The sequence below is a fragment of the Protopterus annectens genome, chromosome 1.part2 (genome assembly GCF_019279795.1).
Source record: "Protopterus annectens isolate FY-2018-M chromosome 1.part2, PAN1.0, whole genome shotgun sequence".
In the NCBI taxonomy this organism is placed as follows: Eukaryota; Metazoa; Chordata; order Ceratodontiformes; family Protopteridae; genus Protopterus; species Protopterus annectens.
The window spans coordinates 1,251,509,937-1,251,528,622 of NC_056727.1; the positions used below are offsets into that span (position 1 = coordinate 1,251,509,937).

General features: G+C 45.1%; 1 protein-coding gene across 1 annotated transcript in view; it reads right to left on the reverse strand.

Moving 5' to 3' along the window:
• Positions 1-18,686, reverse strand: part of LUZP1 (leucine zipper protein 1) — a 2,096,166-nt gene that overhangs the window by 428,879 nt on the left and 1,648,601 nt on the right. The gene's annotated exons all lie outside the window — the stretch shown is intronic.

Sequence of the window (18,686 nt, forward strand, 5' to 3'; positions counted from 1 at the left end):
ATGACGGTCAATATTCATTTTATATATATATATATATATATATATATATATATATATATATATATATATATATACATTGTTACATTGAGGTTTAAGATCATTGTAGGTTTATAGTATTACATATGTACAGCAATAGTAGTATTAGATATTTACAGCAATAACAGTAAAGCATTTGAGTGTATAGAATGGCATGATACAATGATAGATGACATGAGTGACTACCCGGAGAAAACAAGGTAGTTAGTGAGAAAAAGGTGTTTAGTTAAGAGGAGAGTCCCTGGAAATTGGATGTAGAAGGATTGAATACATGTTTGTATAAAAGCTAGGATGATAGGATACACAAGTGGAGGTACAGACGAGGGATTTAAAAGTTAGTTTAGGGAGTTAGAAACACAGCATTCTAAAAGTTGCGTATAGGAAGTTAGGTGGAAATTAGTGACTAGTGTTCTGAAAGTTAGAGTAGTAGTTATAACTAGGGTGGGTTTAGGTAGAAGGTTTATTCCAAATTGCATCATTTGCCTTCAAGAATTGCATGTAAGTCGAGTTAGCCTGGGTCTAGACATGGACATAGCCAATGCTTGTTTAGGTACCTTTTTAGGGATGTTTTGAATTGGGGTAAAGAGGCTATAGTGGTAAGATTTGGGGGGAGTGCATTCCATTTCTTATCAGCCAAGTTGGAGAGAAGTGATTCTCCAGCTGAGTTGTTGGCTTTGGCAGACTGAACTTGCATCTTGTTAGATGAGCAGAGAGATGGTAGGTTGTAGTAGGGGGTGATAATACTTGCCAGAATGGGTGTACTGTTAGGTTGGTAGAGGATTTTATGAATAACTATGAGTTGGTTTTACTGGAGTTGACTGGGTAGCTCTAGCCAGTCCAATGTTTGAAGATTTTGACAGTGATGGGTTCTGTATGCTGCGGCTGTAGCGAATCTAGCTATATTGTTGTAGCAGCTAGCTATTTTGTTTAGGTTAGCTTTCCGTAGGTTTAGGAAAATGGGAGAGGCACAGAGAAGGGTTGAGAGAAGGTGTGTTCTAGCTATGGCTGTTCTGGCCGGTGGAGTTAGAAATTGTTTAATCCTATATAGGGAGCCTAGTTTTTTGTTAACTGTTTTGATGATTTTGTCGATATGAGTCTCAAATTAGAAGTTATGTACCTACCATAACATTCCATGTTAGTTGTCTTCTCTCGCCTTCTTTCTTGCTGGATGGGTTCGGAGCCGATCCTCGGCTCCGACTCGGCACTTGCTTTAGCTTAGGAACTCCTTTTACCAGCTCGAGGCAACCCTATATCCCATGATGCAAGGCAGAACTACCTCAGATCTCGTTTGGTAGCTAACCTACCCTGCTAAAGACTATCCTAACAATGAGGAACACAAGTTCCTAATAGAAGTCCTCATATGAAGGCTCAGGAGGAAAACAACCTAATAGGAACTCTTCAAGATCTGTCCAGGCCAGGGGGAAGGAGGGAGGGATGCAAGAAAGAAGGCGAGAGAAGACAACTAACATGGAACGTCATGGTAGGTACATAACTTCTAAATGTTAAGTTGTCAATCTCGCCTTCATTCTTGCTGGATGGGACCGCCCCTAGCACCTGTATCCCGGTGGCTCAATGGAACAGACTCTTGAGAACTGTGGAACCAAAACTGGCCCTATCTCTGGAGGCCAAGTCCAACTTGTAATGAGAGACAAAGGTATGAGGCGTAGCCCAAGTAGCTGCTGCACAAATGGTATCAATGGGTAGTCTATCCTGAAAAGCTGCAGAAGTGGATAGACTCCTGGTTGAGTGTGCTTTTGGTTTAGAAGATAGCTGTTTGCCTCTGAGAGAGTACACATAGGAAATGGTGGAAGTCAACCATCTGGATAAGGTCACTTTAGAAACTGGAAGACCTATCCTGTTTTCTGCATAGGAGACAAATAATTGGTCCGATTTTCTGAATTGTTTAGTTCTATGCAAATAGTACCTGAGCTGACGATGGACATCCAAAAAATGCAGTTTCTGTTCAGCTCTGTCGGAATAGTTTGGGAAAAAGACTGGTAGATCTATAGATTGGTTAATATTGGTTTGAGACACGGCTTTGGGGAGAAAGGAAGGGTTAGTTCTTAATGATACCCTGTCCTTATGAAAAACCAAATAAGGGGAACGAATGCAGAGAGCTTGAATCTCGGAAACCCTTCTTGCAGAAGTGACAGCCAGTAAAGATATAGTTTTCCAGGTCAATAACTTCAAAGAACATGAAGCAGACGGTTCGAAGGGAGGTAGTATCAAGGATGCCAACATTAAGTTTAGATCCCATTGCGGAGGAGGATGCTTTATAGGTGGTTTTAGGAGAAAAACTCCTCTCAGAAAGGCCTTGCATAATCTATGAGACATAATGTTATTGTCATGCAAGCCAACATGATACTTGGAAATAGCAGCCAGTTGTACTTTGACTGTAGATGACGAGGATCCTGAATGAAAAACCTCCGCCAGGAAATCTAAAACAGAATGTACAGGAGCAGTAAAGGGATCAATATTTCTGGAATTTGCCCAGATAGAAAAACGTCGCCACTTGCTAGCATAAACAGTCCTAGTGGACGACTTCAAAGAAGACACTAAAATGTCTCTGACTGAGTCAGAAATCATCAGTAGCCTGGCTAGGGAAGGAAGTGGAGCAACCAAGCAGTGAGGTTGAGAGAATGAATGGCCCGGTGCTGCTGACCCGACTGGTGGATCAAGAGATCCGGAACTGGGTCCAGATGCCAGGGCTGCACCAGAAGGTGACGATGCAGAGACGGAAACCAAATTTGTCGAGGCCAATATGGGGCAATGAGGATCAACTTGGCTCTCAAAACGGTGGCTTTCTGAATGACTTGTGGAATCAAGGGAAAGGGGGTAAAAGCGTACAGAAGTCCCCGGGGCCAATCCTGGGTTAGAGAGTCTCTCAGGGGTTGGCCTGGAAGGGGAAAGAGAGTGAAAAAATCGGGGCACTTGTTGTTTTGAGGAGTAGCACAAAGATCGCAACAAGGAGTGCCCCACTTCAGAAATATCTGATCCACTACAGATTGATTGAGAGACCACTCGTGAGGCATCAGAATGGATCTGCTCAGCCTGTCCGCCAATAGGTTGGATCTGCCGGGGATGTGCGTTGCTATCAGAAACCGCTGAGAAGAGATCGCCCATTGCCAAAGTCTGACAGCTTCTCGACATAACGGATAGGACCTGGGCCCGCCCTGTTTGTTGATGTACCAGACCACGGACATGTTGTCCGTTTGTACTGCAATAGTCCCCGTGGGAAGAAAGTCGTTGAGGGCTTGCAATGTTAAAAGCACTGCTCTCATCTCCAGGACATTTATGTGCAGATGGTATTCTATGGGTTGCCACGTCCCGTGGACCATCCTGCCCTGATAATGCCCCCCCCCCACCCGATCAGAGAGGCATCCGTAGTGACTGTGGCAACTGGAGGAGGGGGAATAAAGGGTCGGCCCTGATGAAGAAGAGGGGAAGATATCCACCAGTTCAGATGAGCTCTGCACGACTGTGTGACTAAGATTTCGTGCCTCATCGGAAGACTGTGGTACGACCACTGCGTGAATAGCATCCACTGCAGAAGACGCATGTGGAAGCGAGCCAGTGGTAGAAGAACAATGGCCGCAGCCATAAGACCTAGAACCTTCAGAATAAATCTGGCTTTGATCTTGTTGCTTTGCAATAGAATCGAACAAATTTTGGATGTCCAGAATTCTTTGATCTGTTAGTCTGGCTAACATTTTGACGGTGTTTAATTCTGCCTATAAAGGTGATAGATTGGCAAGGCAGCAGAGAAGATTTTTCAAATTTACTGAAATTCCCAAACTCCTGCAAAGCTGAAGAGTGTAGTCTCTGGACTGAAGAAGCTGACACTTGGTGGTGGCGGAGAGGAGCCAGTCGTCCAAGTAGGGAAACACCTGGAATCCTTGACGTCCTCAGATGAGCTGTGACCACTGCCATGCATTTGGTAAACACTCTGGGGCTGAAGTGAGGCCAAAGGGCAGTGCTCTGAATTGGTAATGACTGGTCCCTAGCCGAAGCGGAGAAACCTTCTGGAGCGTCTGTGAATCTTTATGTGATAGTACGCATCCTGAAGGTCTATAGAGCACATCCAGTTGTCCTTGCCCAGAAATGGCAGAATGGACTGAAGCGTGACCATCCGAATCTTGCCTTCTTGACAAATCTGTTTAGATTGCTCAGGTCTAATATTGGTCTCCAATCTCCCGTCCTTTTGGGGACCAAAAGAATCTCGAGTAGACGCCGGATCCTACCTGGTCTGCCGGCACCGCCTAGACGGCTCTTTTTCTAGGAGTTTTGAAACCTCCTGTTCTGCCAAATCCCTTTGACCGGGTGAGATGTCTGGAAGGGATTTTAGAGGTACGGAAACCTTTCAAGGGGATTTTGTAACCCTCGGATATGATCGACTGTACCCACATCTCTTGTGATAGGGATTGCCAGGCTACTGGGTACAGTGAAATCCTTCCCGACTGCCTCCAAGGGTGGACAGTCGGGCAACACCTCAGGGATGCTGAAAGGGCTTCTCAGGAAGAGACTCCCTGTTGCCCTGGTTCTGAGGACCCCCTGCCTCTAGGGCGGCGTATTATTGTTACCCCTCTGCCTCTGGGGTAAACTGACCACGTCGTCGGTGTAGCTCCTTGGGCTTTACGGAACCACATCTTCCCCTTCTGACCCTTGGGATATGGTCTAGAAGGAGTGGAAAATTGGACTCCAACGGCAGAAAGAGTTTTACCGTCCTGCTCACACCTGGTCAAGGTATCCTTCACCTGAGGTCCGAACAAAGCCGAACCATCAAAGGGGTATTAGTGAAGGACACCTTAAAGGGGTCCAAAATTACAAAGCCGCATCCAGGCTTGGCGCCTAAGAGCAACTCCTGTGCCTGCGGCCCTGCTCGCTCCATCGGCCGCATAGGATATGAGCCGCATGGAGGAGTTAGATATGGAATTCAGGATTGCAAGCTGCGAGGCAATCTTTTCTTGAGCCCCAGCAGCAGAAGGATCCTGGACTACTTCACCCAGTTCCTTGAGAATATCTCGTTTAAGCCTGGTGAAGTGACAAAGATAATTCAGCGAACGCATAGCAAAGGTTGCTGAAGAAAACATCCGCTTTCCATACCTGTCCATGGTCCTAGAATCCTTGTTAAGAGGATGGACAGGTACTGAAGGATCCGCCAGTTCCTTCTTAGTGGCCGCCACCACCATAGCATCCACAGAGACACCCTTGGAAAGGAACTGTTTGTCCGAAGGGGCCGTGATGAATTTGGATGGTCTCCTGGGGACAGGTTCCACAGAATCTGGAGTTGCCCACGCCTTCCGAGCCACTACCTGCATAAGTGGGTCGAAGGCGGAGACACCCAGGAGGTGGAGGGTCGGGATCCAAAGCCTCCAGGTATACCGACTCATCCTCGGAGGGGTCAATGGAGGGCCAATTCCCCTCTGTTTGAGGAGCTCAAGGATGTCTGAAAAGGAGACATCCTCAGAGGGGACCGTGGGAACCCTCCGACTCATCTAAGTCGGTATCAGATGTAGTAGACTCAGGGAGTCTGTGTGTTTCCTCTTACGCCCTCTTCCAGGGGTTCCCCTGCAGGATCAGGAGAAACCTCGGAAGAGGAGGAAATTCCCAGTGGGGAAACCTGGGCGATGGATCCCTGGGCCTGAGAGCAAGAGGCTGGCAAGAGGCGTCTGCAGGCACTGATGAGGGAGGAGCTAGAGGGATGGACCGTTGACCAGGCTCAGAGGCCAGGACACTCCTCATCACCTCAAAGGCTCCCTCCCGGAGGCCGGAATATCCCGCTCAAGGAAACAGGAATTCCCGGCTCCAATGAGAGGGAAGGCTCCGAGGCCGATGTCGGCGCCGAGCTTACCAAAGCGAAGCCCGAGAGGGAGAGCGGGTCGGACAAGGGTCCGATGCCACTAGCCCCTCGGAGCCGACAATGGAAACCCGGCGACGGATCCCTCCAAGGAAGGCCTCAAGGAGGAGATCGAGCCAGGACGACGGAGCCAAAGGATGTATCGGCTCCGCATCGAAACAGTCGCTGTCCCGAAGCTCCGGCTCCGAACTCTGGTGTGGAGTCGGAGGAGGAAGTTCAAGGGTGAGGCTATAGCCAAGTCTGTTGAGACGGGCTATGGAGCATTTGGGCCAGTGCCTGAGACTTCAACAGCCTGCTTACCACCCTCTAAGTCGTGGTTAGACAGCCTGGAAGATCTCGAAGATCGGCTCCGATGGCTCCGCTCCGACAAAAGAGGAGACCCCGGAGCCGAGTGGATACTCAGTAACGAAGGGGACCGAGATCTCTTTCGGGACGAAGCCATCAGAGCTGAAGTCCCCTGAACTCCAGATGGAGCCGAAGGTTTCTCGGCTCCGATGCTGGATAAGGTGTCGGCTCCAGCCGGAGCCGACAAGGCCACAGTAGACAAGGTATCAGAACCAGCCGGTGCCGAACCTACTACTTTTATGGTAGATACATCGGTTCCAGCCGGAGCCGATCTCGGCTCTGACGGAGCCGGAGCCACCGGAGGAGGCTTAGATACTGAAGCCTGAGCCTTCGGTGGCTTAGAAGGTTTCCCAGACCCTGCTTTAGAGGGAAAACCTTCTGGCTTAAGCCACGGAGGATAAGCTTATTCCTCCTTTCCTGCAGGACTCTCTGGCTAAAGAGTGACACAAAGCACAGGAGTCCTGCAGGTGCAAAGGCCCCAGGCAATAAACACAAGAAGTGTGACCGTCTGTCAGAGACATTTTCTGACAGCACGAGTCACACTTCTTGAAGCCTGAGACCTTGCCTTCCCTAGACATAACCTAGGAGGAAGTAACACACACAAACCCCAACAAACACACAAAATTAATCCCCTACACACAACACACAGGAAGGGATTAACCAATGGGGTTTTAGGCCTAACTAAAACTTTACACTAAAGATTATAAAAAGGTTATAAAATTTTGAAAAACAAGGGAATAGGGTGGGCTGTAACTGACTACAGACTATACTATGAATAAAAAGGGGAAAATAAAACCCTAACTAAGCTTTTCTGATTTTATCAAGAAAATCACTTACCTCAGCTGGCAAAGGAGACCTCTTTCGCTAAGCGGCAAACGAGATCTAAGGTAGATCCGCCTTGCATCATGGGATATAGGGTTGCCTCGAGCTGGTAAAAGGAGTTCCTAAGCTAAAGCAAGTGCCGAGTCGGAGCCGAGGATCGGCTCCGAACCCATCCAGCAAGAATGAAGGTGAGATTGACAACTTAACATTGTAAGGTTATTATCTATTATTACACCAAGAAGTTTTGTAGATGGATCTGGAGAGATTATGGTGCCATTATTGGATGAGATTGTAATATTCGGTGATGAGGTTTTTCGGGTAGGGGAGAGAAGTAGTAGTTTGGTTTTGTTGGGATTCAATAGGAGACGGCAATTACTGAACCACATCTCTACTTTGTTGAATGTGCTCTGGGATAGGGACTGTAGGTCTAAGGGGGTGGTGGCAGAACAGATTAGGGTAGAGTCATCTGCATACTGAATACAGGTTGATTCAGGGATGACTTTGGGTAGTTCATTAATGAGTATTAAAAAAAGGAGGGGGCCTAATATGGACCCTTGGGGGACACCAAGGGTGACTGGTAGTAGGGGGGGATAGATTGTCTTTCCATAATACTGCTTGTTGCCTGCCCTGCAAGTTAGATTGGAACCACTTGATTACTAGGTTGCTAAGGTTGAATGATTTGAGTGTGTCTAGGAGTAGGTGGTGATTGACCATATCAAATGCTTTGGATAGGTCGAGAAAGAGGGCAGAGGAGAGTTTGTTGTGATTACGGTTCTGATTTATTGTGTGAGAGAAGGAGAGAAGTGCTGTTGTGCTGGAATATTCAGACTATTCTAAGGTTAACCTCCTGCTATTAAGTGAGAACTTGGCAACATTTCAAGCCCCTATAAACCCTGAGAACACTTCTGCCTATGCAGAACTCTTCACAGAACCCCTGTACAAGCATGTTAATAGCTGTATAGAGGCAGCTGTACCCACCAGGAAGAAGTACAGAACCAACTCCTGGTGGAATCACAAAATCAATCAGATGTACAACAGGAGGAAGGAAATCATGGTAAAAATTAGGAGGTGCAGCACCCGGCAGGATAAAAGCACTCTCATTAAACTAAACAAACAACCCGGAGGACAAATAAAGTCTACCAAAGCCAAATTTGAAGCAAGTTTGGCCTCCCAGGCCAAGGACAACCACAAAGCATTCTTTAGCCATGTTCGCATCCTGAAAGGCAATACACAATTGTGAGCAGAGCTCACTGTAAATGATGCCACCTTACCTATACTGAGCTAAAAGATATAGTAAATCTCCTGGCTGATAAATTCAGCTCCAACTTTACTCCTCTCTCCCTCTCAACCTTCTCTCAGGAAATATCATCAAATATAACTCCTCCTACTATCACTTGGGAAAAGGTCCTTAATGCTCTAAGACTAAGAACACTGCATCAATGGGTCCAGACAATATCCCAGGATGCCTTCTAAATAGCATGAAACATGACCTATTAGGGCCTATGGAATTACTATATAACTGTAGTCTCCAAACAGGCTTCGTGCCTCATGAATAGAGAAAGGCAATAGTCATTCCTCTGCACAAAGGTGGGCCATCTACAGACCCTGGAAACTACAGACCCATAAGTCTCACTAGTCTTATATGTAAAGCCATGGAAAGAATTACCATGGAGATGATCAAGAGAGATATAGTAAACCTCCAGACACTGGACCCGACCCAGTTTGGTTTTGTAAAGGGCAGATCATGCCTACTCAACCTGGTGGACTTCTTTGAGAAGGTCACCAAAGCAATGGATGAGGACAAAATCGTTTACACTGCCTACCTTGACCTGGGCCAAGGCATTTAACACAATACCCCACTCGGGCATTGTTGACAAACTCAAGAGGTTAGGTACAAACCCATATGTCACCCAGTGGACACCCAGGAAGTTAGAATTGGGGAGTCCATTTCTACAAAGAGGCCACTCACAAGTGAAGTCTCTCAGGGATCAGTCCTTGGACCACTCCTTTTTGGCATTTACTTCTCAGAAGTCAAGACCAATGTCAATGGTTTCTGGCTGACTAAATTTGCAGATGAATGCAAATTAGGAGCGGTCTTTGAATCTCATGCTGACACAAATGTTCTCCAGGAGGGGCTGACATAGACAAACAACTGGTGCCAGAGTCAGGGACTAAAACTAAATGCCAAGAAATGCATAACACTATCCTTTGGGAAGTCATCCATCCCTTGGTAACTATCATATTGACAACAAACCCCTTAGAGTTGACGCATTAGTCAGGGACTTAGGGACACACACAGATAGCAATCTGGCCTTTGATCATCATGTGTCTACAGTGGTGAAGAAATCATTCTATGTTGTGCAACTTATAAGCAAAGGTATGGCATCGAAGTCCAAAGAGTTCATTGTTCCACTCTATTCGGCATTCATCAGACCATTCATTGAGCACAATGCCCTCTTTAGTATGTACCTAACCAGGCATATCCAACAACTGGAACATCCACAGAGGTTCCTCACTAAAAAAATACAGGGCTTAAGTAATATGTCCTATGCAGACCACCTCAAGGCCCTATCCTTGTATTCTGTCTCCTATAGGCTTTTGAGGGGAGATCTATGCCTGACATACAGGGCATTGTCAGACCCCACTCTGATGGACCTCCTGCAAATCCACAAAACAAACAGTATCAGAATTACCTGCTCTAAAGACATAAACCTTGCCTGTGATATAAATAGGACCTGCTGGAGAGATAGGTATGTATCCCAGAGACTACCCCATCTAAGGAACAGGCTCCCCATACATTTGAAGCAGAGCTCATCCCTAATCCAAGTACAGCTTGGACAATTGGATGGGAAACCGGAAATTCATCCCTGGTTTGACACCTATGTCTCTGATGCAAACAGGTAACCTGTAAATGGTTCATCTCCCAGGCCCATGCTTATACTTACCAAGGGTATCAGAACTAATCAGAGATTTGGGATGCATAGCTAGGCTTAAAAAGGTCCTTGTGGTCATTAGACTAGCAAACCCCTATGAACTGTATAGACTTATAAACACTGACAGAAATACTTTACTGCATATACCAGTCTTGTAACCATATTTGTTTTTCTGAGCCATGTAACTGTTGCTATTTTGAGAACTGTCTGAAATTCACCTGTTAGTATTAATTTACTGTGATGGACCTTTTCTCCCTGGGTCTCTCTTGAAAATGGGCTTTGCCCAGTCAGTCTGTCCTGGTCATCAAACAATCACCTCTCACTCATGTTTCTGTGTCTATTTACGTCTAATATCACTACAGCTTTAAATTTTACCCACAATGTCTTACGCTAAGTTTCCTTATGATGTAAGTAAAAACATCTGCATTTCCATACAACATAAAATAACTGAAAAATGATCATATATTATTCTAATATTCACACCTTAATCCATAAATCAGCTTTTTGTAGGCTACTAGCCATGATCCACATTTCTAGATTTTTGCAACACACTGCTTACAGCTCTTATACAGATATTCTCCATTGAAATCTCTGGACTTGCTCCATCTGTTAACTATTTTATGCTTGTAATTTCCTCTGACATTTACTTTCTGTAAAACTACATACGGTTCACATTAGATCTGGACACAGGTGCATTCGTTTTATTACATGTTTAATGCCCATTTTAAACACAATGCATGTTCTACTGGCACCATCATCACCAAGTTACTCACATCAACCTTTATCATACAACAGATTTCTTCTATTTTTTTCCTTTTTAATTCATGACTGCTTGTGCCCAACTTCCACACTTCATTTTGTACACAGTGTCCAACATGTTCATTCTAACTAGAAAGTACAGTTGTGTAAAACATTACAACAGTTGACGGCCCTTCTCTTTACTGCTGTAGTGTATTTTACAAACAGGATCCCCTGCCAGGGGCCCCGAAGTCTGTCCAGTGTACCAAAGCCTTAGGTTTATAGACATTGTATGTCGCTTATATTCTCCCTGCTCAAGGCACAGGTTATAAAGGTGACATACAGATATACATACTTTGGAAATGAAAAGCCCCAGGAGGAACAATCAGCCCTAGGAACTAGGAGGAATATGTGCATCCAGAAGGAGAAAAGAAAAGAATAGAATTCCAGGCCAAAAAGACAGAACGAAAATAACAGAGTAGAAAGGGAAGAGGGAGGGACAGAGAAAATATTGCAACAGTGAGGAGAAGGACATCTACTGTTATGGTAAGATTTTACTCAGCTGTACTATGTCCTTCCATGTCACTGTTGCAGTACTCATAACTGAAGGAGAGTACAAAAGCTCAAGGGGAAACCTGGGAGATGGAGGGCCCAGAAGAGCCCTCTAGAAATCCATACAGAATAGCTCTGGCAAAGTCAGCTCTTGCTCCGGGAACATAATGCTTAGCGAAGGTATGGACAGAAGTCCAAGCAGCAGCCTCAAGGATGGAAAGGGTATCCAATAATTTGAAAAAAAGCACCACAGATAGCAACAGCTCTAGGATAATGAGCCTTTACTGAGGTAAAAAGACATTCTCCATAAACGGAGTAACAAAAAGAAATGACCCTAGAGATCCAGAAGGACATGGTTTGCTTCGAAACAGCCAAACCTAGAGCTCTAGAAGGAAAAGAAACAAAACGTTGCTCAGATTTGCAAATGGCCTTAGTCTTATCCAAACAATATCTGAGCTGTCTATGCAAATCCAAAGTGTGAAGAACCTTCTCACTACCAGACTGTGGAGAAGAAAAAAAGGAAGACAAATTAATAGACCGATTAAGACACAATTTATTAACCATCTTGTTCATAAAAAAAGGATTAGCACAAAGATAAACCCTGCCCCTATATATATATATATATATATATATATATATATATATATATATATATATATATATATATATATATATATATGTGTGTGTGTGTGTGTGTGTGTGTGTGTGTGTGTATATATATATATATATATATACATACGTATATATCTGTGTGTGTGTGTGTATCTATATCTATATATATATCTATATATTTATCTATATCTATCTATCTATATATATATATATATATATATATATATATATATATATATATATACACAAAATAAGAAGGGAGGAACAGCCATAACAGCCTGGAGTTTCCAAGTACAGTGTTACAAGGAAGTTCAAGCTGCAGGCTTAAAAGAAGACAGTCAATTTTTCAAGTACAAAACTTAAAGCCCAGGAAGGTGGAATAGGCTTCCTGGGAGGCCTGATATGAAGAAAGTCTTTAAGAAATTGTTTGACATTGAACCTAAAGGCAAAAGGAGGAGTCAATGATAGACAAGCATAAATAACCAAAAGATTAGCTTTAACTGAAGAATATGCTAGTCCAGCATGAAACAATTCACACAAATAAGACAGAATCAGAGGGATTCCCACAGAAAATGGATCTGGGTTACTAGAAAGGAACCGGACAAAAAACCTCTTCCATTTGGACAAATATGATTTCTTGGTTGTGGGTTTCCTGGTCTCCTGCAGAACCCTAAGCACATCCTCAGAAAAAAAGTGCCTAAAAGGGATCAAAACCCTATCATTCACAGCGCTATTTGAAGAGTGGACAAGTGGGGAAGGAGAAGAGACCATTTGCATTGTGTGAGAAGGTCCACCCAGTGAGGTAACTTGTGGTGACTGTCTCTTTCTAGGTGAAGAAGGTGGAACCAATGTTGTATGGGCCTAAAGGGAGTCACCAGCAAGATTTTGCAGGAGTCTTGCTTTATCTTGAGCAGGACCCTCAGAATCATTGGAAGGGGAGGGAAAGCATAGAGAAACATCCTCTTCCAAGGAAAAGATAGGGCATCCACCTTCCAAGCCAGCCGACTTGGGACTCTGGTGCAAAAAAAAAAGACGTTCGCTATTCAAAAGGGAGGCAAAAGATCTATCTGTGGGGTAACCCCACTGATGGACAATCTCTAGAAACATCTCTGTGGAGTATCCATTTGTGAACTTGTGTACTGCACCTGGTCAAAGAGTCTGCCATTAAATTTTAGTCTGAAGGGATGTATGCAGCCTGAAGAGTCCTTCGATACTGAACAACTAGATCCCAGACCTGAAGAGCTAGTCTACAAAGAAGGTGAGATTTTTCCCCCTTGCTTGTTGATATACCACATCACTGTGGTACTGTTTGTGAAGATTTTGAGAGACCCTGGAAGAAAGAGGGAAGGAAAGCATGAAGAGCATGTCGATGTGATCTGACCTCTGATGCGGAGGCCAGAGATCCTGGACCTTGAGGGAACCGAAGAAAGCCCACCACCCCTGTCCGAGGCATTTGAAAAAAGTTCCCGAGAAGGGACTAGGGGGTTGAAAGGGAAGCCTGGGTTGAGAGAAGTTGATGAATTCACCACTGAAGCTTCAGTTTGAGACATTGAAGGAGAGGAACGAAAACATCCAGTGGATGACTGTGTTTAAGCCACACTGACTTTAGGAACCACTGTAGCTTTTGAATATGGAGTTTGTCCAGAGGCAGCATAGGCATGGTGAAAGCCATGAATCCTAGAACCCTGAGAAAATCCCTGGTTGTGATTGAAGCCAGAGAAAGAAGAGAATGAAAAAAGATGATTAGAAAAAGAGCCTTAGGTTGAGGCAGTCATGCCAAGATAGGAATGGTCTAGATCCTGCAACTGTGAAGCACATGATCCTGAAAAGGAACCAAGACTGACTTCTGAATGTTTGTGGTAAACCCCGGGTATTTGTAAGAGGCAAACTGTAAACTGAAGGTGCTGAGGCAAGACCTCAGGGGACGAAGCCCGAATGAGTAGGTCGCCCAGATAAGCAAAGATTTGAAGTCCTCTCATCCTGTAAAAGGCAAAGACAGGAGCTAGGCATTTGGTGAATACCCTTGAGGCAGTAGAGAAGTCAAAGGGAAAGCAGATAACTGAAAACACAAGGAAGAAACAGAGAAATCTAAAAATTTCCTGAAAGGGGGGTGAATTGGGATGTGAAGATAAGCATCCTTAAGGTCCAGGGATACTAAGAAAGCTTGGGGAAGAGGAGGAGGAAATGGTGTGAACTGACAACATCCAAAAGGAAGGTACTTTCAGAAAGGTGTTGAGCTGAGAAAGATCCAAAATGGGTCTCCAGGTGCCCTCTTTCCTGGGGACCAGAAACATCCTGGAATAAAACCCCTCCCCATCCTGGGCAGGAGGCACGACTTGAATAGAGCCCTATGCCAAAAGGCCATAAAGCACTTCTGGAAAGAAAGGAAGCTGTTCCTAAGGAGGTTGAGGGATGCGCACAAAAGGAGGAAGAAATTTCCACACCGTGAAATATCCCTGATGGATAATGGAAGAACCCATAATCTTGAGTGACCCTTAGCCAACTGGGAAAGGACAGGGAAAGACGAAAGGATAAGGGAACCTGACCCAAGGAAAGGGGAAGCAAATTGCCAGATAGAACCTGGTTTGTCTTGAAAAGGGGGCTTCTGAGAAGTAGTAATCGGAGTAGACTTAGCAGCGGGTACATGAGCATTGCCCTTCTTAATTACAGAAGGACGGTGAGGCTGTCTGTGTACAAAAGCAGATTTGGAAGGATAATTCCTCTAGAACTTAGGGCAGGAAAAAAAATGTGTTTCAGATCCTGCAAGGCCTTACCTTTATCCTGGTGGGACTTAAAAAAAAATCATCAGCAGCAAAACTAATTGAGTTATCATTATCAAGAGGAGCATCCAACAATCTAGCCTTAATGTCATGAGGTAAGGCCTGGAGATGAAGCCAAAAATAACGTCTCAAAACAGAACCAAAGGCAGCAGCTGCATCATAACGACATTTAATAGAATGGTGAGCCACTTGAGAGATAGAACCCAGAAGAGAAAGGGACAACACTTCCTTCTGAATTGAGGAGTTCAGAGATAGCCTGAGAAGCTTGAGAAAGAAGGGCTAAAACATACCTGGTCATATGGGTCTGATAATTAATAGCCTGAAAAGCCAAGATGGCAGCAGTATACACCTTTCTGCCTAAATGTTCCTTCAGACAAGGACAGTAGAGCTACGGAAGTAGTTTAGTAGAAGACAAAAGCTTAGAAGGTTTTCAGAAGAAACAGACACTACAGAAGGATCAGGAGAAGGACATTTGTACAAGAATTTACAATCATCAGGTACTTTGTAAAATCTATCAAGTTTCTTAGGTGCTGGGGGTTAAGATTCAGAAGCCATAGAGGCTGTTGAAAAGGTATCTAGAGGAGCAGCCAAGATTGGCGGTACTGCACACGGCTTAGAAGATTCCATCTGCTGGAGTTCATAATACCTCTTTTGAATATCAGAAGGCTGAGAACAGTCCCATTTGAAATATTCTATTATGCAAGAGACATTGTCCCCAAAGGAAAGTTCTTCTAGGGGAGATTATGGAAAATCTTCCTTCTTGGATCCACAATGGAAAGGAAAAGGGATATGAGAGAAATATGTTAAAGACTCTTCCTCAGAAACTAAATCCTCTTGAGAGGATTCCTGCTCTCTGGGCTTCTTAAAGGGAGTAGATGACCAAAAAGGAGCAGGCACAGAAAAGTACAGTTGTGTACACTTACCATAAATGTAGATGTTTGAGTGTATTCACTGTTGCAGTCATCACACTTGGGTTATCTGCCTGCAGGTAGCCCTCAGTCAGCCTAAATACCAGAGACTTAGTATTTCTGCATTGGCTGCTGTTGCTGCAGGACTGACATCAGGTCGTCAGGGGTATAAAAACAGGCAGCCGATGCCATTACATCAGTTTTTCTTGCCCCAAATGTCAGGAGCCCCCTAAATAGGGAGCTAAGTTATGGTGGAATAAAACACCACCAGTAAAAAGTAAATACCAATAGACCTGTAAGGGGTGAGTAATAGAGAGAGACAAGGGGGCTGGAGGGTGGGAAACCAGGACTGCAACAGTGAATACACTCGAACATCCACATTTATGGTAAGTGTACACAACTGTACTATGTTCTTCGTGTTTCACTGTTGCAGTCATCACACTTGGATTGATTCCCAAAGCTGAAGAATGGGTGGAGGCAGTCAAGAATTGTTGGGGCTGGCTAGTATGCCCTGCAGGACTGCTGTTGCAAAGCCCGCCCTATATTTGGAAAAGATAGGCAGGTGATAATGCTTGGTGATGGTGTGAACTGAACTGCAGGTAGCAGCTTCCAGAATGTCCCTGGTAGGGGGCTCCCCAGAGGAATGCTGTAGAGGTTGAAGTTGCCCTAGTGGAATGCGTTCTGACCCCGAGAGGGGTTGATTTCCCATGGTGTTTGTAACAGAAATGGATACAGTGCGCTATCCATTTGGAGATGGATTGTTTTGATATGGCCTTGCCCTCTGCCCCTGGTGCAAGCTGACTAGTAACTGGTCAAATTTCATGAAGGGCTTAGTCCTATCAAGGTAGAAACTGAGCTGTCTGTGCACACCTAAAGATTGCAGGATCCTTTCCCCTTTATTCTGAGGATTAGGGAAGAAGGCTGGCAAATGGTAGATTGGTTGAGAGCCACACTGGACACCACTTTAGGCATAAAAATACGGTTAGTCCTGTGGGAGACCCTGTCAGCCTGAAAAATAATGAAGGGTTCCACAGGCATAAGTGCTTGTAGCTCAGACACTCTTCTAGCTGAAGTGATGGCCAGAAACAAGGCTGTTTTCCAAGACCAGAATTTTAACTCTGCTGATGCTGCCGGCTCAAAGGGGGGTAGTGTGAGCTTTTCCAGTACAAAGTTAAGGTCCCAAGCAGGAGTGGGGGCTCTCCTTGGTGGCCTTAAGTTGTTGGCCCCTCTCAGGAACTGTTTGATGAGAAGGTGAGAGAAGAGAGGTGGCTCAGTGTTGTAATGAGCCGAGATGGCAGAGGCATGGACTTAATGGAAGAGAAGGATAGGCCTCTGCGGAGTAGGTCTGCTAGGTAATCCAGGATTACGGGTAAGGAGGGCAGTGATGTGTCCGCTCCTTTAGACTGAATCCAGGAACAATACCTTTTCCACTTCTCAGCATTGGATTTCCTTGTACTGGGTCATCTGGCTTCAAGAATAAGGTCCAGCACCTGCTTGCTTAGGCTGGTCACTGGGGGAAAATTCAAGGAATAAGCCAGGCTGCAAAGTCCAGGGTTTGCAGTTGTGAATGCAAGATCTGTCCCTCCTGTTAAGTGAGGAGGGCTAGGATATGGTGTAGGTGTCATGGTGGCACCGGTGACAGACTGCGCAGTAGTGGGTACCAGTGCTGGTGTGGCCATTCTGAGGTAATCAGGATTGCCCTTGGTCTGTCCTGTATTATCTTGAGTAAAACTCTTGTAAGAAGAGGTAGAGGGAGGAAATGCATAGATTGAGAGGTTTACCCACTGGAAGGATAGGGCATCCACTTTCCAGGCCTTGCTGTGAGGTGTCCTGGTGGAGAATTTGCTGAGCTGTTGATTGGAGGGGGAGGGAAAAACGTCCACCACTGGTGTCCCCCATTTCTGGGTTAGAAGGCTGAAAGTGTTGGGGTCTAATTGCCATTTGTGTAGGTCTAGCAGATTTCTGCTTAAGTCATCTGCCAGAGAGTTTTGTTTGCCTGGCAGGAATTGAGGCTGCAGATGAATATGCATGGCCAGGGCCATGTTCCAGAGGGTCATGGCTAGCCTACAGAGTGGGTAAAAGTGGGATCCCCCCTGCTTGCTGATGTACCACATAACTGTGGTGTTGTCTGTTTTTACTAGCAGGGTTCCAGGTGAGAGTAGGAATCTGAAAACTGTCAGAGTGTGCTGAACAGCTAGCATCTCTTTTTGGTTGATGTGCAGATGAATTTGACTTGGGCTCCAGTGGTCCTGAATGCACTTGTCATCCAGATGTGCCCCCCAGGCATAGTCTGATGCATCTGTGGTTGGGGTCTGGACAGAGTGGAGTTGTGTAAAGGGAAGCACCTTACTGTGGTTGCATGCTGCTGCCCACCAAAGAAACTATGTCCTTAGACAAGGTATGATGGTTTCCAGGTCCTGAGAATGTTGGCACCAAAGACTTTTTAAGTACCATTGACGTTTCCTCATATGCAGTCTGGCATATAGAATTAGTAGAATGCAAGAGGCCATGAACCCTAATGCCTGCAGGATTTTCCTTGCAGATAGCTGGGTTCTGGCAGCTATTTGAGCGAAGTAGCCTGTTAGGTAGGCTTGTTTTTCTGGAGTAAGGAATGCAATCTGGGATGCTGTGTTCATTCTTGCTCCCACGAATACAATCTTTTGACTGGGGACGAGTTTTGATTTCTTTTCGTTGATAGTGTACCCCAGGGAGGTTAGAAGTTTCTTTACAAATGCCAGGTGCTGCAACAGCTTTTCCTGACTGTCTGCCTGAATCAGACAATCATCAAAGTGAGGGTTTTTTGAATATTTCTCTGTCTGCAATAGGCAATGGCTGGAGCCAGGCATTTTGTGAAGACTCTGGGAGGGGTCTATATTAGAAGACCGAATGTTTAGGTGATCAAACACCTAAACAACAATCTTCTAATATCAAAAGCAAAAAAAGGTCAACGGGTGATTTAACGCAGGGAAAGATTTCACTTAGCCATTCGCTGGAGTTTGCTATTTCCCTACTGTTGAGCGATCTCGGAGTTGGTATATTTAGATGGGGGGTGTGGGGGATGTTGGGGGTGAAGTCCCCTACTTAATTTAGATGCAAAGTAATG